The sequence below is a fragment of the Canis lupus genome, chromosome 1 (assembly GCF_011100685.1).
Source record: "Canis lupus familiaris isolate Mischka breed German Shepherd chromosome 1, alternate assembly UU_Cfam_GSD_1.0, whole genome shotgun sequence".
NCBI classification, from domain to species: Eukaryota; Metazoa; Chordata; class Mammalia; order Carnivora; family Canidae; genus Canis; species Canis lupus.
Genome location: NC_049222.1, coordinates 74,413,612 through 74,441,295, shown reverse-complemented (window position 1 = coordinate 74,441,295; position 27,684 = coordinate 74,413,612). Strand labels below are relative to the sequence as shown.

General features: G+C 41.7%; 1 protein-coding gene and 1 long non-coding RNA gene across 6 annotated transcripts in view; one reads left to right on the top strand and one right to left on the bottom strand.

The window, feature by feature from the left end:
- AGTPBP1 (ATP/GTP binding protein 1) overlaps nt 1–1,926 on the bottom strand; it is a 180,053-nt gene extending 178,127 nt beyond the window's left edge. For 2 of the 3 annotated variants that reach the window (XM_038526945.1, XM_038526944.1), the window contains exon 1: nt 1,718–1,926. The gene's annotated coding sequence lies outside the window, so the exon portion shown is untranslated. The remainder of the gene's footprint in view (nt 1–1,717) is intronic. The other variant, XM_038526943.1, reaches the window with a different exon arrangement.
- Nucleotides 1,927–2,191: 265 nt separating this feature from the next.
- LOC111096426 overlaps nt 2,192–27,684 on the top strand; it is an 84,210-nt gene continuing 58,717 nt past the window's right edge. For all 3 annotated transcript variants that reach the window (XR_005354048.1, XR_005354047.1, XR_005354046.1), the window contains exons 1-6: nt 2,192–2,660; nt 17,245–17,286; nt 21,893–21,983; nt 23,039–23,110; nt 24,255–24,337; nt 24,976–25,111. This is a non-coding gene — a long non-coding RNA (uncharacterized LOC111096426). The remainder of the gene's footprint in view (nt 2,661–17,244; nt 17,287–21,892; nt 21,984–23,038; nt 23,111–24,254; nt 24,338–24,975; nt 25,112–27,684) is intronic.

Sequence of the window (27,684 nt, the reverse complement as noted above, 5' to 3'; positions counted from 1 at the left end):
GTTATTAAAAATGAACCTATAACTTCATCGTAGAACCTAAGTCAAGCGAGGTGGAGTGGGAAACGGAACAAGTCATATTACAACAAGAAAATAAGGAGTAGATAAGACATCGCTCTCTCACAGAAATTACAGGACCAATCACGACAATTATAGGAAATGCTAATAGATCTCCCAGGGTTTTGTTTGGTTTTGATTAGTATTTGGCACATGTTTTGAAATAGGTACCCTTTAAAGAGCCTTAAATAAACTGGCTTTTAGCCTATTGAATTGAAAATATTCCATTACACAACTACAAAAATAACTTCCGAGATTTCTCAGGAAAAGACAAGTTATAGGAACTCAGAGGTTACGGGACGCCTGGGTGGCTCAGCGGTTTGGCGCCTGCCTTCGGCCCAGGGCGTGATCCTGGAGACCCAGGATCGAGTCCCACACTGGGCTCCCTGCGTAGAGCCTGCTTCTCCCTCTGCCTGTGTCTCTGCCTCTTTCTCTCTGTGTGTGTGTGTGTGTGTGTCTCATGAATAAATAAATAAAATCTTAAAAAAAAAAAAAAAAAGAATTCAGAGGTTACTAAAGAAAGTGATAACTCGATTTACATAAAGATCACAACACAGGCATCATGTCCTTTCTCACTGCAAATTGTCATGCATTATAATTAAACACTGCTACAATTTTCAACACCTGAAAAAAAAGCAAAACACTCACAAAGAATTAACACTGCCCCCCCCAAAAAAAAAAATCCCGCTAAGTGTTACAACGCATTAAGTCATCAGCAGTGCTGGACCTTCAAGCACTGAACTGAGCAAGCTATATCAAAACAAGAAATGGCCTTTAAATTATCAACATTCACATCGATTATGCTAAGGTGTATAACAACTCCATTCTACAATGGGTAAAACGCCCAGAAATTAACCGATTCAAAATTGCACTGGACAAGAGAGCCTTCGCCGGCACAAGGGAGAAACAAGAACCGTAGAGAAGAGCAAGCCTTTGCGTTGGGATTGCAGGAGTCCTTGAAATACTTGCAATTAGGAACCCGCAACTCAGAAAGGCAGGCTATACGGAAACTCTGCACTGTCATCTAGGGCCATCTGATTCAGGCTCAAATCAAACCCAAAAGGCGACAAGTTGTAAATAGAGAACACACTTCAGGCCAAACGGCCCCCTGAAATGAAGCAGACCTAGCTGGCCAGCGTCGCTGTCACACCCCAGCAGCCCCCGGCAAAGCAGGGCGCACCTGGGGGGGGCGGGTGGCCAGGACCCGGCCCGCCGCCCCTCCGCCCCGTCCGCGCTGCACCGCGGCCACCAGCGCTGCCCGCCCCACAGAAAGGGCAGGGCACAGGGGCCGCCTCTGCCGGAAAACTGCGTCGGGGACCCTCGGCCGGGGCTGAGGCGGGGGCCGCCGCGGGGCCGCGGGTGGGGGCGGGGCGGGGCGTTTTCCAGAAACCAGCCAAAGCCCCACACCATCGGGGGTCTCCCTCCAGCTCCGGTCCACTCCCTCCCCCCCAGACACGCGTTACACAACCTGTCAGGTGCGGGGCGGGAGGGTCCCAGGACGCAGACCGCGGCGGGCCCGGGGTCGCTCCTTCCGGCCTCTCCGGTCGCCGGGACGCCGCGGCCGGGGGCGGGGGGCGGCGGGCGGCGGGGGGCGGCGGGGGGCGGGAAAGCCGCAGCCGAGGGGCGGCCGGCCGGGACGCGCAGGCGGCGGCGGGGCGCTCACCGGGTCAGGACGGGGCGCTGGCAGGGACTGGGCAGAGCCGCAGCACCCGACGCGGCGACGGCAGCGCCACCGGCTGCTTTCTGGAGGCACAGCGGATTCCGCGCCGCCCACCGCCCGGTGTTTTCATACAAACCCCGGCGGCAGGCGAGGCTGAGGCGACGGCGACGGCGACGGCGACGACGGCGGCGGCGGAGGAAGCGGCGGAGCAGGCGGCGGAGCAGGCGGCGGCGGCGGCGGCGGAACCTGCCCGCATCCCGGCAACGTCAACGCGGCGCCCCGCCCACCGCACGCCCGGGCCAGCCAGCCGGCGCGCGCCGGGCAGCAGGCAGGGCGGAGCGCGCGTGCGCGTGGGCCGTGTGGGCACGCGCTGGGGGGAGGGCGGGGCGCGCGCGGGCCTGCGCGGGGATGGGACTCGGGGAGCGTGCGCAGGCGTTAGGCGCTGGGGGTCGGAGGGGGCGCGGGGCGGCGGCGGGAGTCGAGGGCGGTGGGTGGCCCGCGCCGCAGGCCGCGTTCCTCCCCTGGGCGTCCGACGGAACCGAAGCGGTTCGCGGGCGGCTCCCCAGTCTCTGCGCTTCACCTTCCCGTACGGTCCCAGTTTCCCGGGACTGGGCGGGCGCGCACCCCCGCTGCCAGCAGTCCCCCCGCTCTCGGGACGCTGCCAGCCCCCCCGGAGGGGCGGCTCTTAATTCTTCCGCGTGACACCGGGGTCGCCTCAGTCCCTGGGGACCGCGGAAATTTCAGCCTTTTCCTGACCTCAAGGAGCGTCCACAAGAAGAAGCTGGAAGACCGGCAGTTAGCACAGCTGGGCTCCCAGAACACAAGGAAACTGCACCTTATGGCCAGACCTCAATAAATTAGATGCCTAGAGCTGCGGAGAAAGAAAATAGCATGCTGATTTATTTCCTGCTTTTTCGCAACGTGCCTACGTACAGTCACGAGAATGGTAATGTTTAGCCACTGAGGGCAAAGACCCTTTTTTTTAATCAGAGCCTAAGTATTGTGTCAGATTGAATACTGATAACACCCCCTTCTGTTTTGATTGCACGCAAAGACACTATAATAGATTCTTAATAAATACTCAACATTTACTTTTTTCCAAGATCATGGATCATGTTTGCTACTGTTTAAACTAGCTGCTACGGAGTGTAAAATTATTACCAGATAGAGAAATAAATTGAGAGCTGTGAGATTTTTGTTTTGTTTTCTTATCACCGTGTTTAAACGAAATTAAACAGATGTGAAGGCAATTCAAAAGGTAATCCGAGGTGCATCACACATGCTTCTTGCGGTTTGCTCTTGGCCGATGTCTTTACTAGGAAAAATAAGGGACTGCCATTTCATAAATGCCGTAATTTCCCTGGCTGTGAATACCAAAAGGTAGATTACAGTATTTTAAGTAATTTTCAAAAAAAAAGGACCACCCCAAACCACTTAATCTGAAAAGCATATCTGACAACACCTAGGTACCTAAGAATATTCAACCTGTTACAGAAATTAAATATACATAATATACATAAAACTTTATTCACGTATCTTCCTTAATGAATCAACCCGCAATAAAGATAGATATAAAATGTGAATGCATGTGTACATAGAATCTGAATTCCACTTTAGCAAAGCATTGTTAGTGTGGATTGATGGTCAGGACACAGACCTAGAAGATTAAACCAGGCAGCTAGGGAAAAAGCAGAGCCACACCCTGTCTGTCACTCTTATCCACTATTTTATACAGAACCCTCAGCACAGCTTGTTATGATATATAAAACTAAATATAAATATTTGTGTGATGTAAATCAGAGTCTGATCATATAATAGTATTCATTTAACTCCAATTCCTCAAGTCAGTCTAACCAGTGCCTTGCAGGTATTCAAAAAATGTTTGCTTATTTTAACTCTGGACGAGTCAGACAAAGAAAGATCAACAGTGGAGCCCAGCTGTCTCTTTCTCCTCTTTTGCTGGTTTCCCTGCCTCCATCTGACTCTTGATTTTGGTTCAGGTCATGATCCCTGTGTTGTGAGGTCCAGTCCCACATCAGACTCTGCTCTGGGCGTGGTGCCTCCTTAAGATTCTCTCTCTTCCTCTCCTCTCTCCTTGACGCTCCCTCTCAAAAAAAAAAAAAAAAAAGTCACATACAAAATGCAACAAACATTATAACAAAATTATATAGCCATAAGGTTTAGAAAAGCCATGGATCTTCTCAGAGGTCTACAGCCATTTCTATCTAGAACCATAAATATTAGGAGCACAATCTCAGTCATGAAGTTTCTGAAACCTATATAGTCCTCTGAAGTTCTAGGATTGTTATTACTATTCAATATCATCCAACAATCATCGGTTTATTGAGTACCTCATGTGCCAGACCAACCCAGAAATCTTCTGAGGAGGCAAGCAAATGATAACACTCAAATATCTAACAACTGCCCTGTATGAAATTAAAAGGTTTGATATATCCATAGATGGATGGACAAAGAAGGTGTGGTATAAAGAAGATGCAAGGAGTACCTGGGTGGTTCAGTTGGCTAAGTATCTGTGTTTTGCTTTTGGCTCAAGCTGTGGGACCGAGTCCCTTGTTCCACATCAGGGCAGAGTCTGCTTAAGATTATCTCTCCTTCTCCCCCTACCTCTCTGTTGCCTTCTCTCTCTCTCTCTCTCTCTCTTTAAAATAAATAAACCTTTAAAAGGGGGGGTGTGATAGATACATAATGGAACATTATTCAGCCATTAAAAAAATAAATGAAATCTTGCTACTTGAAACAACATGGATGGACCTGGGGATATTATGCTAAGACAAGAGAAAGACAAATACCATATGATTTCACTTACATGTGGAATTTAAAATACAAAACAAGTGAACAAACAATAACCAAAAAAAAGGATTCTTTTTTTAAAAGATTTTCTTTGAGAGAGATCGAGAGGGAGAGAGGGAAAGAGAGCCTAGAGAGAGAGAGAGGGAGAAATGGGCTCCCTACCTAGCAGAGAGTCCAATGTGGGGCTCGATCCCAGGACCTGAAGATCATGACCTGAGCTGAAAGCAGATGCTTAACCAACTGAGCCACCCAGGCAACCCCCAAAAAAAGATTCTTAAATACAGAGAAGAAACTGGTAGCTGCCAGAGAGGAGGTTGGTGAGGAGGATGAGCAAAATAGGTAAAGGATATTAAGAAGTACAAACTTCCAGTTGCAAAATAAATAAGTCATGAGGATGAAAAATACAGCATAGGGAACCTAGTCAATAATACTTTAATAACTTTATCTGGGGACAGCTGAAAACTACACTTATCATATATGGGGACATGGTAATTAAACTTCTCATAATTGCCAAATCACCATGTTGCACATCTGAAACTAAAATAACATCTTAAATAAATAAAATTTTAAAATATTTTAAATAAATAACATGTAAACTATACCTCAGCCTACATACATACATAAATATCCATATCTGTAAACCACTACACCCTTACTTTATTTGTAAAACAGAACTTAAAAATTCCTGCCAAATTTAAAGTTTTTAAATGTGGCATATCCTTAGCCTGATTATAGGAATTTATCCTAAGGAAATAACCAGGAAAATGTGCACAGATTTAACTATAAGGATGTTTATTGCAGAGTGATATTATATATCATCTTAAATGCTCAACAGAAGACACTGGATTAAACACATTATTGTATATCCATACAATAAATCATTAGAAAGCCATTAAAAATGATGTGGTAGAGGGGCGCCTGGGTGGCGCAGTTGGTTAAAGGACCAAATCTTGGTTCTGGCTCTGGTCAGAATCCCAGAGTTGTTGAGATCAAGCCCTGTATCTGGCACTCAGCGCAGAATCTGCTTGGGATTCTCTTTTCCTCTCCCTCTGCCCCTCCCACTAGTGCTCTCTCATAAATAAATAAATAAATAAATAAATAAATAAATAAATAAATAAATAAATAAATAAATAAATCTTTTTTTTAAAAAAAGATGCTATGATAGAGCAGGAGTTCCCAACCTGAGTGGGTGCAACAGGCTTAATTCATGAACAGCCATGGATTTACCTTGAAGGTGAAGCAAGCCCCTCTGAATGTTGAGTTGCTGAGAATTAAAGAATTTTCTAGATATGAAGGAGAAGCCAGATTACAATCCAGAAGCATTTCTACATAAGCATTTCTGGTAAATACCCTAAATAGATCTCATTTTAAAAGGATCTGAATTGGATAGATCACATATGGGGCCATAAAACAAACCTCAATAAATTTGAGAAGATTGACTTTTTGAGAGAGATGCAGTTGTGGCTACAGTGGATCTCTGGGCAACCCACTCTAGGTCCTGACTCCCTACTTGCTCTCTCCAAGGAATAAATCAGTCAGGAAGCTATCCTGCAGCTTTGGCTTCTAATGACACCAAGAAGACACCCATGGAACCAGAGGTGGTGATTCACTAAATTAGAATTACTCAAATCAGGGATCCCTGGGTGGCGCAGCGGTTTGGCGCCTGCCTTTGGCCCAGGGCGCGATCCTGGAGACCTGGGATCGAATCCCATATCGGGCTCCCGGTGCATGGAGCCCGCTTCTCCCTCTGCCTGTGTCTCTGCCTCTCTCTCTCTCTCTGTGACTATCATAAGTAAATAAATAAAAATTTAAAAAAAATAGAATTACTCAAATCAGCTGCAGCATAAAATCTCTGGAGAAGGTATATGCTGATTTGCTCAGAGGCACAAAGGAAAGGAACTCAAAGTGGAAGGACCAGTTCAGATACCAACCAAGACCCAGAATCACTACAAGAAAAACTCCTTGTGGTGAAGGTTCAAAGACTTGGGAGGGTTTTCAGATGAGGATCTACAAGTGACTCACTGATTTGCACAATGATATGAAACTAGAAATACATCACAAGAAAAAAAAAGGTTAAAAATACAAACACATAGAGACTAAACACCAACTCAACAACTCAAAAAAGAAATTTTAAAATTACATAGAGACAAATGAAAATGAAAATACAACAGTCCAAAATCTTTGGGACACAGCCAAAATAGTTCTAGGAGGGAAGTATTTAGTAATACAGGCCTAAGTCAGGAAACAAGAAAAGGCTCAAATAAACAATCTAACCTTACACCTAAAGGATCTAGAAAAAGAGAACAAAGCCCAAAGTGGGTAGAAGAGAGGAAATAATACAGATCATAGCAGAAACAAGTATCATAGAGACTGAAAAAACAATAGAGAAAATCAGTGAAAACAAGAGCTGGTTCTTTGAAAAGATGAACAAAATTGACAAACCTTGAGCCAGACTCATCAAGGCAGAAAGGATCCAAATAAATACAATCAGAAACAAGAGAGAGAAGAAACAACTGACCCCACAGAAATACAAAGGATTATAAGAAAATTCTGTAAAAAATTATATGTCAACAAACTGGACAACCTAGAAGAAATGGATAAATTCCTATAAACATATAGCCTCCCAACACTGGACCAGGAAGAAATAAAAAATCTGAACAGACTGATTATAAGTAGCAAAATTGAATCAGTGATCAAAAAACTACCAAAAATACTCCAGAACCAGATGAACAGTCAGTGGAATTCTACCAGACATTTAAATAAGAGTTAATATCTATTCTCAAAGTATTCCAAAAAATAGAAGAAGGGAAGCTTCCAAAAACATTCTATGAGGTCAGCACTACCTGATATGAAATCAGACAACACAAAATAACAAAACTGCAGGCTAATATCCCTGATGAACATAGAGGTGAAAATCCTTGACAAAATTTTAGTAAACCTCATACAACAATACATTAAAAAGATCATTCACCATGATCAGCTGGAATTTATTCCCATTCTAAAAGGATGGTTCAATATTCATAAATCAATCAACATCATACACCACATCAACAAAACAAAGGATAAAAACCATTTGATCATCTCAATAGATGCAAAAATGCATTTGACCAGATTCAACAGCATCCATTCATGATAAAACTCTCCAAATGGAGTTAAATGAACATAACACAACATAATAAATGCCATCTATGAGAAACCCACAGCTAGTATCATCCTCGATGGTGAAAAACTGAGAGCTTTCCCTCTAAGGTCAGGAACAAAACAAACATGTCCACTCTCACCACTTTTATTCAACATAGTACTAGAGGTCCTAGCCACAGCAATCAGATAAGAAAAAGAAATAAAAGGCATCCAGAGGGGATCCCTGGGTGGCGCAGTGGTTTAGCGCCTGCCTTTGGCCCAGGGCGCGATCCTGGAGACCCGGGATCGAGTCCCACGTCGGGCTCCCGGTGCGTGGAGCCTGCTTCTCCCTCTGCCTATGTCTCTGCCTTTCTCTCTCTCTCTCTGTGTAACTATCATAAATAAATAAATAAAAAAATTAAAAAAAAAAAAAAAAAAAAAAAAAAAAAGGCATCCAGACTGGTAAAGAAGAAGTTAAATTGTCACTATTTGCAAACAACATAATACTATACACAAAAAATTCAAAAGATTCCATTAAAAAAAAAACTATGGGAAAAAATAAATGAATTTAGTAAAGTGGTAGAATACAAAATTAATACCTAGAAATTGGTAGTGTTTCTTTGTTTTTAAGGTTTTATTTATTTATTTGAGAGAGACGGAGAGTTAAGAACGAGCCAGGGGGAGATGGGGAAGGGCAGAGGGAAAAGCAGGTTCTCCCTGCTGAGCAGGAAACCCAACAAGGAGCTCGATCCCAGGACCCTAGGATTATGATATGAGCCGAAGGCAGACTCTTTTTTATTTTTTTTAAGATTTTATTTATTTATTTGAGAGAGAGAGAGAGAGGCAGGCTCCATTCAAGGAGCCTGATGTGGGACTCGATCCTGGGACTCCAGGATCACACCCTGAGCCAAAGACATATGCTCAACCGCTGAGCCACCCAGGAGTCCCCAAAGGCAGCCTCTTAACAACCTGAGTCATCTATGTACCCCTCAGTAGTATTTCTATACCCAAAAAAGATAGTCTCAGAAAACGAAATTTAAAAAACAACACCATTTACAATTGTACCTAAATTAATAAAATACCTAGGAATAGACTTAACCAAATAAGTGAAAGACCTATACTCTGAAAACTATATAACACTGATGAAAGAAACTGAAGATGGCACAAATGGAAAGATAATTCCATGCTTATGGATTGGAAGAATTAATATTGTCAAAATTCCCATATTACCCCGAGTAATGTACAGATTCAATGCAATCTCTATCAAAATACTAATAGCATTTTCCACAAAACTAGCACAAATAATAATAAATTTGTATAGAACCACAAAAGATGTCGAATAACCAAAGCAATCCTGAGAAACAAGGACAAAGCTGAAGGTATCACAATTTCAGATTGCGACAGATATTAGAAATCTGTAATAATGAAAGCAATAAGGTACAAGCACAAAAATAGACACATAGATCAATGGAACAGGATAGAGACCACAGAAATAAACTCATGATTATAGTGAGTTAATCTATGACAAAGGAGGCAAGAATATACTATGGGGAAAAGACAGTCTCTTCAATCAATGGTGCCAGGGAGACTGGATGACTTTCTAACACCATACACAAAAATAAACTCAAAATGGATTAAAGATCTAATTGTGAAACCTGAAGCTGGACCACTTTCTAACACGATACACAAAATGGATTAAAGACCTAATCCTGAAACCATGAAATTCCTATTAAAGAACATAGGCAATAATTTCTCTGACATCAGCCATAACCACATTTTTCTAGATATGTCTCCTAAGGCAAGGAAAATAAAAGCAAAAATAAGGTACATCAAAATAAAAAGTATCTGCACAGCAAAGGAAACCACTAACAAAACTAAAAGATAATCTACTGAATGGGAGAAAATATTTGCAAATGATATATCCAATAAGAGGGTAATATCCAAAATATATAAAGAACTTAGATGGCTCAGTTGGTTGAGCCTCTGACTCTTGGTTTTGGCATAGGTTGTGATTTCTCAATGGTGGGATCAAGCCCCATGTTTGGCTCTGTACTCAGTGGGGAGCCTGCTTCAGATTCTCTCTCCCTCTCCCTCCTGCTCTCATGCTTGTGCTCCCTCTCTCTCTCAAATAAATAAATAAAATATTTTTTTAAGAAGAGCTATAAGCGCAACATAAAAAAAAAGGCAATCTAATAAAAAATGGACAGAGTACCTGAATATACATTTTTCTGAAGAAGACATCCAGATGGCCAACAGACATATGAAAAGATACTTAATCTCACTAATCATTAGGAAAATGCAAACCAAAACCACAAAGAGATATTACCTTCCATCAGTTAGAATGGTTAAAATCAAAATGACAAGAAATGGCAAGTGTTGGCAAGGATTTGGAGAAAAAGGAACCCTCATGCACTGTTGGTGGGAATATAAATTGGTATAGTCACTGTGGAAAACAGTACAGAGGTTACTCAAAAAATTAAAAATAGAAATACCATTGGATCCAATAATTTCACTATTGGGGATTTACCCAAAGAAAACAAAAACATTAATTCAAAGAGTTATATGCAGCCATATGTTTGTTGCAGCATTATTTACAATAGCCAAGTTATGGAACCAGCCTAAGTATTCATTAATACATAGGTAGATAAGGAAAATGTCACACACACACACACACACACACACACACACACACACAGAAAAGAATATCATTTATCCATAAAAAGGATGAGATGGCCATTTGAGAAACATGTATGCACCTAATAAACATTATGCTAAGTGAATTAAGTCAGACTGAGGAAGACAAATACCATATGATCCCACTCATAAGTGGAATCTTAAAAAAACAAACAAACAAAAAGCATAATCAAAAATAAAAATTAAAAAAAAGCATAATCAAACCTATAAATATAGAGAATAAATTGATGGTTGCCAGGGGAGGGGTGACATGGAATGGGCCAAATGAGTGAAGGAGAGAGGGTGATACAGGCTTCCAGTTATGGAATGAATAAGCCATGGGAATGAAAGGCAGAGCATAAGGAATACAGTCACTGATATTGTAATAGTGATGTAATGGGATGGATGGTAACTTCACTTGTGGTGAACATAGCATAATGTATAAACTTGTCAAATCATTAACTTGTACACCTGAAACTAATGTAACATTGTGTATCAACTATACTAAAATGTTAACAAATTAATAAATATAAATATGTTTTAAAATAGAAAATAAAAAGGACCAGAATCTCCAAGTCTCCAGGAACATATTGCAATTTTCAGGCCAGTTTCTCAGTCCTACAGTTCAGACAATTCTTTTATATTTTTTTGTTTTTTAAGGATTTTAAATATTTATTTGACAGAAAGAGAGAGAGAGAATGGCAGGCAGAGGGAGAGGGAGAAGCAGACTCCCTGCTGAGCAGGGAGCCCAACATGGGGCTCGAACGCAGGACCTTGGGTTCATGACCTGAGCCAAAGGCAGACGCTTAACCAACTGAGCCACCCAGGTGCCCTCTGTTTTAAGTTTTAATATAAATTCCAATAAGTTACCACACAGTGTATTATTAGCTTCAGGTTTACCATATAGTGATTCAACACTTCATACAACATCCAGTGGTCATCACAAGTGCACTCCTTAATCTCTTTGTTTTGTTTTTAATAACCAAAATAAAATAAACTTTTGTTTAAACAAAACTCAAACACTAGAAGTACTATTTTTTCCTACTTAATAAAACTGTTCAGCATTTCCAAAAGACTTCCTAATTAATAATTAACTGATTTAAGAACATTAAAGGATTTATTCATGTCTGCTCTCCAGAGCTTCCCAGATGTAATCTGAAACCAGCCCCCTCAGCATCCCTCCCCCCCCAAGGTGGATGTCACTAAGAAACCAAAGAAAGAGACCATCCCATTCCTGATTCCTAGGTGGTGGGTTTACTGGCAAGAGAATTTATATATGAGGCTTATCTTGAGCAACCAGGACATGAGTTCTCTGGAACCATCCAACAATTCTTAAAAGTTTTTCTTTAAAAAAAAAAAAAAAAAAAAAAAGATTGTATTTATTTATTCTTGAGAGAAAGGCAGAGACAGAGGCAGACTCTCCGTGGGGAGCCTGATGCAGGACTCCTCCCAGGAGATCACACTCTGAGCAGAAGGCAGACTCTCAACCTTAAAAATTTCTTTAAAGCCCTTGGGGCACCTGGGTGGCTCAGTTGGTTAAGTGTCTGCCTTCAGCTCAGGACATGATCTCAGGATCCTGGGATCAAACCCCCATTTGGGCTCCCTGCTCAGTAGGGAGCCTGCTTCTCCTGCTCCCCCTGCTTGTGCTCTCTTTCTTTCTCTCTCTCTCAAATAAATAAATAAAACCTTAAAAAAAAAAAAAAAGAGTTTCTTTAGAGACCTTCACAGATACCATCCAGAAGGTATCCATCCAGAAGGCTATGCCCTTGAGGGAGCCTCTGGGACTGGAGAATGCACATTCCAAAGACAGGGAAGGGGGTAAGGAGGCTGTGATCACAGGCATCCAGCTCACAGGGTTCATATCCTCTCAGTCATCTTCCCCAACACTAACTATTAATTAGACTGAAACTTAAAAACACAACTAAACTCACTTTTCACATTTAAGATACCTTTCAATATTTAATATATGATTAAGTGACAAAAGCAAGTTGTTGAACTGTAGAAATTATATGAGTACGTTTGTACTTTTTAAAAATCAATACTATAGAAAATACTATGCATTTACACTTTAATAAACAAAGGTATGTATTTAAAACAAAGCTCTTTCCAAGAAAGAGACCATTCTATTTACTAGAATATTTGGGGACAGGTTGAGGTAGGTGCTACTACTTTATATATTTTGCACTGTTTAAGTATTTTTTTGTATATTTTTTAATTGGGGTTCGATTTGCCAACATATAGCATAACACCCAGTGCTCATCCCATCAAATGCCCCCTCAGTGCCCGCCACCCAGTCACCCCATGGCCCCCGCCCACCTCCCTTTCCACCACCTCTTGTTCCTTTCCTTGTCACCTTCACTAAGATGCAGGGAGCCCAACATGGGACTCGAGACCTGGGTCTCCAGGATCACACCCTGAGCTTGGTCATGATGAATAATCTTCTTAATGTACTGTTGGGTACTATTGGCTAGTATCTTGTTGAGAATTTTTGCATCCATGTTCATCAGAGATATTGGTCTATAATTCTCCTTTTTGGTGGGGTCTTTGTCTGGTTTTGGAATTAAGGTGATGCTGGCCTCATAAAATGAGTTTGGAAGTATTCCATCCCTTTCTATCCTTCAGAACAGCTTTAGTAGAATAGGTATTGTTTCTTCTATAAATGTTTGATAGAATTCCCCTGAGAAGCCATCTGGCCCTGGACTTTTGTGTCTTGGGAGGTTTTTGATAACTGCTTCAATTTCCTCCCTGGTTATCGGCCTGTTCAGGTTTTCTATTTCTTCCTGTTCCAGTTTTGGTAGTTTGTGATTTTCCAGAAATACATCCATTTCTTCTAGATTGCCTAATTTATTGGCATATAGCTGCTCATAATATGCTTTTAAAATAGTTTGTGGGATCCCTGGGTGGCACAGGGGTTTGGCGCCTGCCTTTGGCCCAGGGCGCGATCCTGGAGACCCGGGATCGAATCCCACGTCGGGCTCCCAGTGCATGGAGCCTGCTTCTCCCTCTGCCTGTGTCTCTGCCTCTCTCTCTTTCTCTCTCTGTGACTATCATAAATAAATAAATATTTAAAAAATAAATAAATAAAAAAATAAAATAGTTTGTATTTCCTTGGTATTGGTGGTGATCTCTCCCTTTTCATTCATGATTTTATTAATTTGAGTCTTTTCTCTTTTGATTTTAATAAGGCTGGTTAATGGTTTATCTATCTTATTAATTCTTTCAAAGAACCAACTCCTGGTTTTGTTGATCTGGTCTACAGTTCTTCTGGTCTGTATTTCATTGAGTTCCGCTCGAATCATTATTAACTTTCTTCTTCTGCTTGGTGTTGGTTTTATTTGCTGTTCTTTCTCCAGTTCCTTGAGGTGCAGCATTAGCTTGTGTATTTGAGTTTTTTCTAGATGCTTGCTTGCGATGTATTTCCCTCTTAGAACTGCTTTTGCTGTATCCCAAAGATTTTGAATGGTTGTATCTTCATTCTCATTAGTTTCCACGAATCTTTTTAATTCTTCTCTAATTTCCTGGTTGACCCTTTCATCTTTTAGCAGGATGCTCTTTAATCTCCGTGTGTTTGAGTTTCTCCCAAATTTCTTCTCGCGATTGAGTTCTAGTTTCAAAGCATTATGATCTGAAAATATGCAGGGGACAATCCCAATCTTTTGGTATCAGTTAAGACCCGATTTGTGACCCAGTATGTGATCTATTCTGGAGAAAGTTCCATGTGCACTTGAGAAGAATGTGTATTCAGTTGCGTTTAGATGTAAAGTTCTGTAAATATCTGTGAAATCCATCTGGTCCAGTGTATCATTTAAAGCTCTTGTTTCAAAAAAATAAAAAATAAAGCTCTTGTTTCTTTGGTGATGTTGTGCTTAGAATATGTGTCATTTGCAGAAAGTGCGGTGAGAAGTCTCCCAGTATTAGTGTATTATTATCTGAGTATGTCTTAACTTTCGTTATTAATTGATTGATCTACTTGGCAGCTCCCACATTAGGGGCACAAATATTCATGATTGTTAGGTCCTCTTGTTGGATAGATCCTTTAAGTATGATATAGTGTCCCTCTTCATCTCTTACTACAGTCTTTGGGATAAACTGTCATTTATCTGTGAGCAGCCCGGGTGGCTCAGTAGTTTAGCACCACCTTCAGCCCAGGGCCTGATCCTGGAGACCTGTGATGGAGTCCCACATTGGGCTCCCTGCATGGAGCCTGATTCAGCCTCTGCCTCTGTCTCTGCCTTTCTTTCTCTCTCTCTCTCTCTCTGTCACTCATGAATAAATTCTAAAAAAAAAGAAATTATCTGACATGAGGATTGCTACCCCCGCTTTCTTTTGAAGACCATTTGAATGGTAAATGGGTCTCCAACCTTTCATTTTCAGGCTGTTGGTGTCTTTAGGTCTCAAATGAGTCTCTTGTAGATAGCAAATAGATGGTCTTGCTTTTTTATTCAGTCTGAAACCCTGCATCTTTTGATGGGATCATGAAGCCCATTCACGTTCAGAGTTACTATTGAAAGATATGAATTTAGTGTCATCATAATACCTATTCAGTCCCTGTTTTTGTGGATTATTTCTTTGGGCATCCTTTTTCTTTTATAGAGTCCCCCTTAATATTTCTTGCAGAACTGGTTTGGTGGTCACATATTCTTTCAGTTTCTGCCTATCTTGGAAGCTCTTTATCTCTCCTTCTATTCTTTTTTTTTAAAAAATATTTATTTATTTATTCATTCAGAGAGAGCAAAGAGAGAGGCAGAGACACAGGCAGAGGGAGAAGCAGGCTCCCTGTAGGAAGCCCGATATGGGACTTGATCCTGTGTCTCCAGGATCACACCCCCGGCTGCAGGCGGCGCTAAACCGCTGCACCACCGGGGCTGCCCTCTCTCCTTCTATTCTGAATGAGAGCCTTGCTGAGTAAAGTATTCTTGGTTGCATGTTCTTCTCATTTAGGACCCTGAATATTATTACCTGCCAGTCCTTTCTGGCCTGCCAGGTCTTTGTGGAGAGGTCTGCTGTTAATCTAATATTTCTCCCCATATAAGTTAGGGATTTCTTGTCTCTTGCTACTTTAAGGATTTTCTCTTTATCTTTGGAATTTGCAAGTTCCACTATTAAATGTTGGGGTGTTGAAAGGTTTTTATTGATTTTAGGGGGGGATCTCTCTATCTCCTGGATCTGAATGCCTGTTTCCCTCCCCAAGTTAAGGAAGTTCTCAGCTATGATTTGTTCAAATACACTTTCTGGTCCTCTGTCCCTCTTGGCACCCTCTGGAACCCCAATTAAACGTATTTTTCCTTCTGAGGCTGTCATTTATTTCCCTTAACCTTTCCTCGTGATCTTTTAATTGTTTTTCTCTTTTTTCCTCAGCTTCCTTCCTTGCCATCAACTTGTCTTCTATGTCACTCACTCTTCTACCTCATTAACCCTCCTCATTAGGACCTCCAGTTCGGATTACATCTCATTTAATTGATTTTTAATTTCGGCCTAATTAGATCAAAATCTGCGGTCATGGGCACCCCCGGTGGCGCAGCGGTTTAGCGCCGCCTGCAGCCCGGGGTCTGATCCTGGAGACCCAGGATCGAGTCCCGCGTCAGGCTCCCTGCATGGCGCCCGCTTCTCCCTCTGCCTGTGTCTCTGCCTCTCAGTCTCTTTCTCTCTGAATAAATAAATTTTAAAAAAAAAATCTGCGGTCATGAAGTCTCTTGAATCCTTTATCCTTTAATCCAGAGCCATGAGTAGCTTTATAATTGTGCTTCTGTTTTGGCTTTCTGACATCGAATTTTAATCCAAATTCTGTAACTGTGGCAGAGAGTACTATTTCTGGTTCTTTTGTGGTGAGTTCTTCTTTCTAGTCATTTTGCTCAGGGCAGAGTGGCTAAAAACGAGTTGTACTGGAAAAAGGAAGGAAAAAAAAAAAAGGAGGGGTATCCTCTGATTTTATAAACTGTAAGTCCCTCGACTTCCCCTGGAGCTTTCCAGCGCTGCTTGGTCAAGAACTTGCTCTTCCCCTGTCCTTCCAGCTGGTCTTCTGGAGAGGGGCCTGCTGTGCTGATTCTCAGGTGTGGACACTTGGGGGGCTGCCCCGCCCCCTGCCAGGTGCAGGGCTCAGTGGGAGCTGTTTATCCTGTGAGGCCCCTGTTCCCTGGCAGCTCTGCTCTGTCCCAGGCACAGAGTGACACCAGGAGGAACAACGACACTGGTGGCAGCCAGCTCTCCTGCCCTGGAGTCAGCTCCCTCAGCAACTCGGCAGCTCCCAGGCCACACTGGCATGGATGCTCCGGGGCGAGGGGTGCTAATCTGCACATTGTTCTATGCCCTCCCAGCCTCTGCCTGTCCCCGGGGAATGCAGGGTCCTGGGTTGAGTCCCCTGGTGCCCTGGGACCCAGGGCCTGTGCTGCTGGAATCGCAGTCCCAAGGCCACGGCTCCCGAAGGCAGCAAGGTGCAGCCCCCTCCGCCCGGAGCCCCCGCGCCCCCACCGGCTTCTCCCGAGGCCCCTCTGGGCGCAATCCGGCCCTTTACCGTGCTTGGCCCGCAGTGTGTCCCGCAGTGTGTGGCGCGCTCTCCCCGGGGCGCCCCTCCTCTGTTAGTGACTCCGGAGCCTGGAGGCCCCACTGCCCCTCCTGCGGTTCTGCCCAATTTCCCTGCTGAGCGCGTTTCCCTCCGGGAAGAATCCTGTGTGGATTTTTTAAGTTCCTGCTTCTCCGGGGCTGGGCTTGCATGTCCTGGAGGCAGGCTTTCCCCACCCCACTTAGCCGGGCTCCTCGCGGGCCCTTCCCCCACTGGATTCTTCCCCCCTGCCTTCCTACGTTGTTAGAAGCACAAACTCTTCTCTTTAATGTTCTAGCTGTTATTTATTTATTTATTTATTTATTTATTTATTTATTTATTTATTTATTTATTTATTTATTTTTGCTGTTCTCTCTTTAAATCTCAGGTCGAATTCGTAGGTTTTCAGGATGATTTGAAAGTTATCCAGGTAAGCTGGTGTAGCCAGGTGACTTGCGGACCCTACTCTGCCATCTTGCCCCGCCCCTTTAATTATTTTTAAACTAAGCATGTAATGTAACAAAAAATAAAATAAACTTGTAAGTAAAAAATAAAAGAAAGTCTCCAAAATTATATAGGCTTCAAATCCCACAATTCCTAGACCCTCCTATGTTCATTTATTGACACATTTCAATTGCACGTTTGCATACCTACTTGTCTGGGCATTAGAGAATGTACTTTCCATTAGGTTATTACAGACTTCCTAATTCAAAAGGATTAGGAGCACAGTATAAAAGGAATACACTTAGGAACATAACATATTCATGATATGTTGTTATGTAAACTAGCAGAACCCGTGTGACATGATTTCATTTTTATAAAAATATGCCTATCTGGGGCACCTGGGTGGCTCAGTGGTTGAGCATCTGCCTTTGGCTCGGGTTGTGATCCCAGGATCATGGGATCGAGTCCCTCTTCTCCCTCTGCCTATGTCTCTGCCTCTCTCTCTCTCTCTCTGCCTCTCTCATGAATAAATAAATAAAATCTTTAAAAAAATGCCTATCTATATTATAATAACAAGAATGGAAGAAGATACATTGAAGTTCTAACAATAGTTATCACTTGATAGTTGGATTTCAAATTGTTTCAAATTTATTCTGTTTATTTATCAGTTTATTAAATTTTCTCCAATAAAATATATTTTCCAATAAATGCTAAAATGTTACATAATTTAATTGTTGTCATAACTAACTTTGAGATTTGTGAGTAGATTAAAAGGTAAAGTGTATGTCAAAGCAGCCAGTAAATCATAAGGCACTTACAAATATTAATTATGTTTCTTCAAGCTTTAAAGCAGGCACAGAACACAATAGATTACATTAGCCTGAAACCGAAGGTGAGCTTTGGAAAGTTTCATTCATACATTAATCTCTTCTGTCACACGAACCTTGTGGATAAACACCATTTAAAACGAGTTTATTTGAATTTGAAGAATTTGGATTTTTTTTTAATTAGAAAGAAAACTCATCCAAAAACTAAAAAATAATAATAATAAAAAAGAAAACTCATCCAGAATTATCTTAATACATTTAGCTTCAGGTTTAAACATAAGACAGACATTTTCATGATTTCTTGAAGAAATATTATTTACCATTTTAGGATATGTAAAATTTGGGGATACCTTCATCCTCTTAGGACTTTTTTTTTTTAGTGGTTCTGAGAATCTTTTTTTTTTTTTTTAAGATTTATTTATTTATTTATGATAGACACAGTGAGGAGAAAGAGAGAGAGAGGCAGAGACACAGGAGGAGGGCGAAGCAGGCTCCATGCTGGGAGCCCGACGTGAGACTTGATCCCGGGACTCCAGGATCACTCCCTGGGCCAAAGGCAGGCGCCAAACCACTGAGTCACCCAGGGATCCCCTCTTAGGACTTTGATTCCTGATTCGTCACTTTGATTCCTTTGACTCATCATGTTGAGATGGAAATTTCAGGATGATAATCAATCAAATCAATGAAAGGGCTTATATATTCTCTATTTGCATCAGTCTGCATGTTGGTTGGAGACTCAGATCTTGGATAGAATCCAGCAGTGACTACTAACTGGATGACAGAGAAGTCGCTGTGGTATGTGCTTACAAAGATGGCTGGAAATCTATTATGTAGGGTGCTGAGAAAAGCTATTCATGGGGGTGTCTCACTGGAGACACTCCACTGTGAGACTCACTGAAAGGGTGCCAGCTACTGGCTATTGAGTGCTGGTGGTCATCTGTTTGTGGTCATAGGTGATTACCCATGTGCTACAGAAGCTGTGTGTTGGAGAAGGCACCCAAGGGGACATAATGTTGGTCCTTGCTGTTGGCAAATGAGGCACTCAGCAGTAGTATTAGCCAAGTCACCCACAGTTAAGATAAGTCCATGTTGCTCAGCCTCCATCACAGTCACTTTGTTCCAGGATCCATTAAACAAACACTGGGGTGGCTAGAGAAACTGATGTCTCAGAGAGCATCATTTTGTCCATTTGATAATTAAGAGCCTTCTCTGCAGTGGATGCCCTTTGGTGGACTTTCACGTGGAGCACACATATTTTCACAGTTGGTTCCTTTTTATTTTTTTTTTAAAGATTTCATTTATTTATTAATGAGACACACACACAGAGAGAGAGAGAGAGAGAGAGAGAGAGAGAGGCAGAGAGAGAAGCAGGCTCCATGCAGGGAACCTGATTCGGGACTCGATCCTGGGTCTCCAGGATCATGCCCTGAGCTGAAGGCAGTGCTAAACTGCTAAGCCACTGGAGCTGCCCAGTTGGTTCCTTTTTAAAGAGGCTCATCCACACACCTCTCCCCAAAGAGATTACTCTTCCTTGTCATCAATCTTTCATTCCTGTTTCTTCCAAATCCCTGACCCACTAGCCCACCAATTGGCAACTGCTTATGAATCAGTGTAGACCCATACTGCTGGCCATCTCTCACTCCAGACATGGGCAACAAAATCTATTGCTCAAAGTTCTACCCATTATAAGGGTTTGTCTTCACCCTGTCCTTTGGCATCACCACTAAGTAAGGCTGTGATGTTGTAGCTGTCTACTCTGGATGATGCTAGCACATTGTACAGACCGACTGCAAGCCAGGTTTGATTATTTTTTCTTCTTCAGACAACTAGTCATATATACAATGTCCCCAAAATATCTAGGTATTATCTGTAATGTTTTCAGTCTTCCTCCTATCATGGAAATCATCAATTTTCCAAAAGATTCCAGACCTATAATTTCTCCCTGAGAAATTGAAGGTTTCTCATGGAGGTTACTGTGAAAACAAACTATAATTCTGGGACACTGGTAAAAATAAACTTTCTGTGTGGTTTGAGATTCTAAATGATAAGCTTATACCTTGATTATTTATAAAGAAATACATGTCAAAAAAAGTAAAGAAACAGAATTCATAAATAAGAGGGATTTTAACCAAAGGATTACTAGATGTTTCTCAGTGAGACCTGAAAATCTCTTACAGGAAAATACTCAGTTGACTTTGGCTTGCCTTGCTTGTGAACAATGGTCACGATATGCTAATGTATTGTTTTTATAAGAAATGAAAAATTGTGCCTTAGGTAGGGTCAGACATCTCAGGTCCTATTTGGGGATTTTCCTGAGAATCCCTCACAACACAGGAGAGCATAGAAGGAATGCTTCTTTCTTTTCAGAATTCATTTCTCTTGATCTCCCTGGTAGGCAGAATAATGATCCCCCAAAGATGTCCACATTCTAATCCCCAGAACCTGTGAATATATCACATTACATGGCAAAGAGACTTTGCAGATTTGATTAAATTAAGGGCCTTGAGATAGGAAGATTATTCTGGATTATTAGGATTATTCTGAATTATCTTGTCCCAATACAATCACATGATATCTTAAAAACAGAAAGCCTTTCCCGGTTGTGCTTAGAGAAAGATGTGGTTACAGAAGATGGCTCAGAAAGATGCAACATTGCTGGCTTTGAAAAAAGAGAAGAGGTCATGAGCTGGGAAATATGGTGGTCTCTAGAAGCTGAAAAAGGCAACAAAAGGGATTCTCCCCAGAACCTCCAGAAAGGAATGCAGGCCTATCAAAATCTTAATTTTAGCCCAATCAGACCTATGTCAGACTTCTAATCTACAGAACTATACTATAATAAATTTTTGTTATTCCAAGCCTTTAAGGTTGTGGTAATTTGTTACAGGAGCTATAAAAAATGAATACCACCTCAGGGTTGGCTATACATAAGTAATGAGAACTATCATATCTGTTCTGACTTCCTAAACACACATACCTACTCACTTCTAAATGTGATTATGCTAGGATATTTTTCTTTTTGCTTTCTAGGCAAAATGTTTTTAGGGTCTTTATTTCAAACACAGGCTTCAACTCATGACTTCAGCTCATGACTCATGATCAAGATCTGAGTTGAGATCAAGAGTCAGGGATGCCTGGGTGGCTCAGTGGTTGAGTGTCTGCCTTCAGCTCAGGTCGTGATCCTGGGGTCCTGGGATCAAGTCCTACATTGGACTCCCCTCAGGGAGCCTGCTTCTCCCTCTGCCTATGTCTCTGCCTCTCTCTGTGTGTCTCTCATGAAAAAAAAATTAAAATCTTAAAAAAAAAGAACTAGATCAAAGTCAGATTCTTAACCAACCTCATGAGCCACCCAGGTGCCCCTGCATTCTGTTTACTGATAATTATGACAGTAGTAGTGACCATAGATGAGAGCTTTCTCTAACCATAAAAGTTAAAACACAGAGTGGCAGCCTAGGTGGCTCAGTTGGTTAAGTGTCTGCCTTCAGCTCAAGTCATGATCCCAGGATCCTGGGATGGAGCCCCGCATAGGGGTCCCTATTGGGTGGGCAGTCTGCTTCTCCCTTTCCCTCTGCCTGTCACTCGCCTTGCTTGTGCATGCTCTCTCTGTAAAATAAATAAATAAAATCTTAAAAAAAGAAAAAGAATACAGCACAGAAACAAAACAAAAACAAAAACCTTTTTAAAAAGATTCTAATATATTTACAAATGTTTGAGTTCACCTTCACACATAAACCAGAAATCATTTAGGTTAACTATTACAATTTACAGATACCCTTACATATACTCAGACGATCTCAGAAAAACAAAACAAAACAAAACACGGAAGAATTGATGACAATGTTTCCTCTGGGGAGAACTGGTAGGTTGCAATTTATTGAATACAATATTGTACTAGTAGATTATACTATATGCATGTAGTGCCCACCAAAATAATGATTTGAATTTTTTAAATTTTTGAGGTTTTTACATGAGCTTTTATTTAAATTTTTATATAGAAAAGAGGTCTTTCATGTATAGATCAAGCTGCACCCATGTATAACAGATGATCAAACTGATAAGAACCAGTCAAGTGACATTATGTTATGAACTCAAAGTTGAAAAACTCCTCTAAAGATAAAGTCATGTATATGTGGTTATATATGTGTGTTTGTATAAAGAGCTACTGTCTTTGGATGATGAATAAAGTGATTTTCATTTTGATCTTTTTGCCTTTTAATTGCCTAAAATTTTATAAGGGATATCCAGGTTGCTTTTGTAATGAGAAGAGGAACAATTTTATTTATTTATTTTTAAAGATTTTATTTATCTATCTGAGAGAGAGACAGTGCACAAGCAGAGGGAGTGGCAGGCAGAGGGAGAGGGAGAAGCAGGCTCCCCACCAAGCAGGGAGCCTGATGTAGGACTCAATCCCAGGACCTTGGGTTCACCACCTGCACTGAAGGCAGATGCTTAACCCACTGAGCCACCCAGCTGCCCCAAAGAGGAGCCATTTTAAAAGGTAAAAACCTCCCATGACTTGAGCCCAGTTCACCTGACTGACTCATTTTCCAGTTTTCATGTAGCAAAGAGCGTTTCCTCGTTGCTACATGTAAGACAGGAAACTATCAGGATGGTGTGCTGACCACCCCAGTCAAAATCTCAGAAGGACAGCTCCTCATCGAAGAGTCTGGTCTTCAACATGGTTAGTTAAGAAATTCGAATTTTCAGTTGGTGCTTCCCAACTTTATCAATTGGTAGGAAACTAACTGACGTTAAGTATATGTGATTTTCGAGGGAGTGAAGAGCTCTAGCCTACTATTCTTAAAAGTTTTTTTTAAAGAATGGTCTGCTTTCTTCAAGCAAAGTTTTGGTTGGTTGGTTTTTTGGTTTTTTCTTGTTGTTGTTATTGTTTATTTGTTTGTTTTTGTTTGGTAGGGCACGAGTATGTAAAACAAAGAAAATGAAGCTGTTCCAGTTGCAGATAGATGAAGACCTGCTCAGCTTCATGTAATTCTTCTCCTCCCTTCCCTCGATGCACCCTAGGGAAGCTCCTTAGGATCCCCAGGACTTTGGAGAATAGCATTGAGCACCAATTCATCTACTGGTACCAAAAAAAAAAAAATGATAATAAGCAGCCAGTTGCTCAGTGAGCAAAGAGAATTGGAGGAATGCTAAGTCCAGGTTCTGGGAAATGTCTGATGAGCTAGTCCAGCCCCACAATGACACACACACCCCTCGGAGAGATGAAAATGCATCTATCCTGTCAGACAGTCTCTGCCTTCAGTATCACCAGACTGTGGTGGACTGATAAACTAGCTCTCTGAATGCAAAGCAAAACAAAACTAATCAAGGAAAAGCCCTCATCTTTAGCAATTGTCAATTTCTGTGATACAAACATTTCCACCATGGTTGACTTCAAACTACCAACAGAATTTCACATCTGCTGGCAAAATTCCCAAGTAGTTCACAACTGGCTCCTGTAAACCTGCACTGCTGACTCCAACACAACACTACTCTCTGTGTGCTCCATGCAGAACACAACCTGTTGTGTCTTCATTTGTTCATACATTTGGGTTAAAATACAGTTAATTAGGCCACGGCTCTCTCTGGTGATGTTCCTATCTTGATGATCTCCCCAGAGCATCTTTATCAAATGTAAGGGTTCCCTGAACCTCTAATGAAACATCTCTACATGATGGTTTTTGTAAAAGGCAGATCTATTGGTCATATATTAATCCTTACTGCCATTGGTCAGAGAGCACCCAAATTCTGATAGCCACACTCTTTATTGACTGCAGTGATCCTAGCAAATTATAGACATCTCTTTGGCCTGGTGACAATTTCATACCATACAGGCCTTTCCCTCCCTTATGAATCATGCTACTGTTTATTTCTGGAAGGGAGATGGACAATTTTTAATATATGCTTTGATCACATGACCTTGGAGGAATTGGACCCAAACAAATAATTGGGTAAGTTCCCTTTTTACCGTGTCTTATTCATTTATTTTAGTTCCATACTGAGGACCTGGATGACCAGTTCTGATTTCCATGATAAAGTAGCTCCTGGTTCAGCTTTTTGCACAATCATGTAAGATTACCATCTTGCACAGAATCACAAACACTGTAAAATGTTTCTGTTCTTCTCCTAGACAATGTTACCTAGAGTTAGTGGCTGATATGAAGGAAAGAAAGTCTAAAATAACTGCCTACTCCAAAATATCTCCAATTGCAGGTACATCAAGTGACTTGGAATTCCTGGCCTAGGAGTCATTGATTTCAGATCAATTATAATTCTCCAAAGGAATTTACAGCTATGACATATTTAACCTATGAGGGAGATGCCTTAGCAGTTAGAAACATAATTTTTACATATTTATTAACTTAATGAAAAGGAAATAGGCAGCCAAACAGATTATCACGAATGAAGGGGAGGAAAGTGCAGAGCTTGTCAAAATGCCGGGTGCAGGCTTGGGGCAGAGCAAGACACAGTGAGCTTTTATTTTTATTTATTTTTGTTAAAGATTTTATTTATTTATTCATGAGAGACACAGAGAGAAAGAGAGAGGCAGAGACACAGGCAGAGGGAGAAGCAGGCTCCATGCAGGGAGCCTGACACGGGACTCGATCCCAGGTCTCCAGGATCACACCCTGGGCGGAAGGCCGAGCTAAATCACTGAGCCCCCCGGGCTGCCCCACAGGGAGCTTTTAAAGTGAGTACAAACTCACAGTAATGAAATACAAGGGAGTGGAAGATAGACCACCTCTGTGACTTTTCTTTGTTTCTCTGCTGGCTTTGAATCCAGCACATATGTGATTCTGGGAAACAAAACACTTCTAACTGACGTGTTTTGATCTTCTTTGACATTGCAGCTGAAGCTGACAAGTGGATGAGGATCCTATGAAGACACACCAGCCCAGTACAGAGCCCTCTCCCCCAGGAATCAGCAGTAATTGTGAATGTTAGTCAACAGATTACTAGGAGGCTGCCAGCATGTCATGTAATCAGGTACTGCCAACCATGACAGGGAGATGAAAGGGGATGATAGCTAAAGAAGAATTTGAGTCAAGGTGTGCAGCCTGAAAGCGACTGGAATGCTGAATCATACTACGTGCAAAATCAATCCTTCCAGTCAGTCTTGGGGAGGCTCCCTTATTGCCAAGAAGGGTTTAATTCAATTAGCAGAGAGCTATGGGGAAAGTTCTGTGCAACCTTGAGCCTGGCTGGAGATCCTTAGCTCTAAAGCAAAGTTATTTTGGGAGAATCATCATAATTCACATGCTTCAGCATCTCAGCCCATCCTGGATATGCTCCCTAAAACTCAAAAAAAATGCTCTGTATTTCCAAACGTAACCTTACATGAACTTTGCTACCACTTCCTACACCCACTCCTCTTCTGGCTTCCACTGCCTTTCTACTGAGTACCCATTTCACAGGCATAATCTAGTCTGTTTCTGCATCTTCCATAAACTCCCCTTTTCCTGAATCAGTGGGCCTATCTCCTTCCCCAATGACAAGTCTTAGTTACACCTTCCACTCTGGTCAGCACAGGAAAAGCATCCCCCACCAATGCCCTACACCATGGCTAGATTCCCCTCACAGTGAATATTGGCATTGTGGGTATGGGCAAGACCCTGGGAATTTCTCACATATGAAGAAACTGAGACTCAGAGAGGTTAAGTAACTTACTCGTGATCACACAGCTAAAAAGAACAGCAGTCATAATAGCTATTATTTATTAAGCATTTACTATATATGTGCTGAAACTGTGCTGAGCAATTTACATACATTATCTTAGAATCAAAAACCTAGGGTTTGGCTCTGGCTTTAGTGCTCTTTCTACTATATCTATTCTATAATTAAAATTAATATAAAAATGCTAATATGAACCAATGTAAGTGACTCTGGGGATGCACACCAGATTTATTCATGATAGCCAATTTACTTGAAACAACCTAAATGTCCATCAACAGGTGAACAGTTAAACAAATTTTTGGTCCATACACTGGATACTCAGACACAAAAGGAAAAAACTACTGATACACACAACAACATAGGCAAACCTCAAAAATATTTTCCTGAGCGAAAGTAGCCAGAGGCAGGACAGTCATATTGCTTAAGTCCACTTACCCCAAATTCCGGAAAATAGAAATCTTTAGTGACAGAAAACAGATCAGAGATTTCCTACAGTTGGGGTAGGGGGTGTGGGAGGATTAACTTCTGGTTGTGATGGAACTCTTGGCAGTGACAGAAATGTAACATATACCAATTGTGGTGGTGGATACACAGGTATCTTCATTGGTCAAAATTCACTGAACTGGGGCACCTGGGGGGTTCAGGTGGTTAAGTGTCTGCCTTCATTTCAGGTCATGATCCTGGGGTCCTGGGATTAGGTCCCACGTCAGGCTCCCTGCTTAGCAGGGAGTCTGCTTCTCCTTCTGCCACTCTGCCCTGCTCGGGTGCTCTCTCTTTCTCTCTCTCAAATGAATAAAAATAAAATATTTTTTAAAAATTCACTGAGCTGTACACTAAAACATGGGTTCATTTCACTGTGTGTAAATGATATCATATTGAAGCTGATTAAAAAATCACTGGTAAAAGATGAAAAAATGAGTAAAAGAAGAGGGAGTAACTCATTGCCCAGAATGGCTAAGGAAGATTAGACAAAAGAAGCAAATAATCTAACTGGGTTTTGAAGGAGAATAGGAGGTTACCAAGAGGGAAGGAACGAGAGTGGGAAAATGCAGTGGTACTTTTATGTAAGTCTGCTGCCTTCATTAGACATGAAAAGGAACAAGAAGTTGGTGAGCCTGGACTAAAGCATCCTGAGAGGACCCAATAGTGGTAAAGAGGAGTCACCTTTAAATAGATCTATTTGGAGAAATTCCAGTTCGGTATGTGCCCTCTGGTAAGCCACACCACCCCTTTGGGCCTTGGGTCTCTTTTTAGAAAAAACTGAAGGGCTGGAAAATAAACTAGAAAACCAAGGGGCTGGACTAAACAATCTCTAACGTAGTATTTCCAACCATGAATGCCAAGCAATATTAATGTGATGGGGACAGCTTTATGGGTAAGCTGATAGTCATCTGGTTGCCCCAGAGCAGTCACGCTGGTGTCCAGTGTGCATTCCAATTGGTCAATGCCTGCACAGTAATGGTGGTTAACAGTGTGAAGATCACCTCTGGTTATGCATCTGCTGGAACCCCGATGTCTGCTACTTCCAGCCACAAATCTCCTGATCCATTTTTCTTGGTGTACAGTCTATACGCCAGTGTTCATGAGAAACACTAGAAGAGATTAAGATCCCTTTCAGAATTAACATTCTGTGAATCTGTGAGAGTAGCATTTGCATTTTCCCAAGGGAGAGATTCCACAACCCCCCGCCCTCAAAGAATATGTATAGGAAGCCATGAAAAAGAAAAATTAGTTTTCTTTCTTTTTTTAAAAAGATTTTGTAAATATTTATTTATTTATGAGAGACAGGAGAGAGAGAGAGGCAGAGGCAGAGGAAGAAGCAGTCTCCCCGCTGAGCAGGGAGCCCAATGCAGGGCTCGATCCCAGGATCCCAGGATCCCAGGATC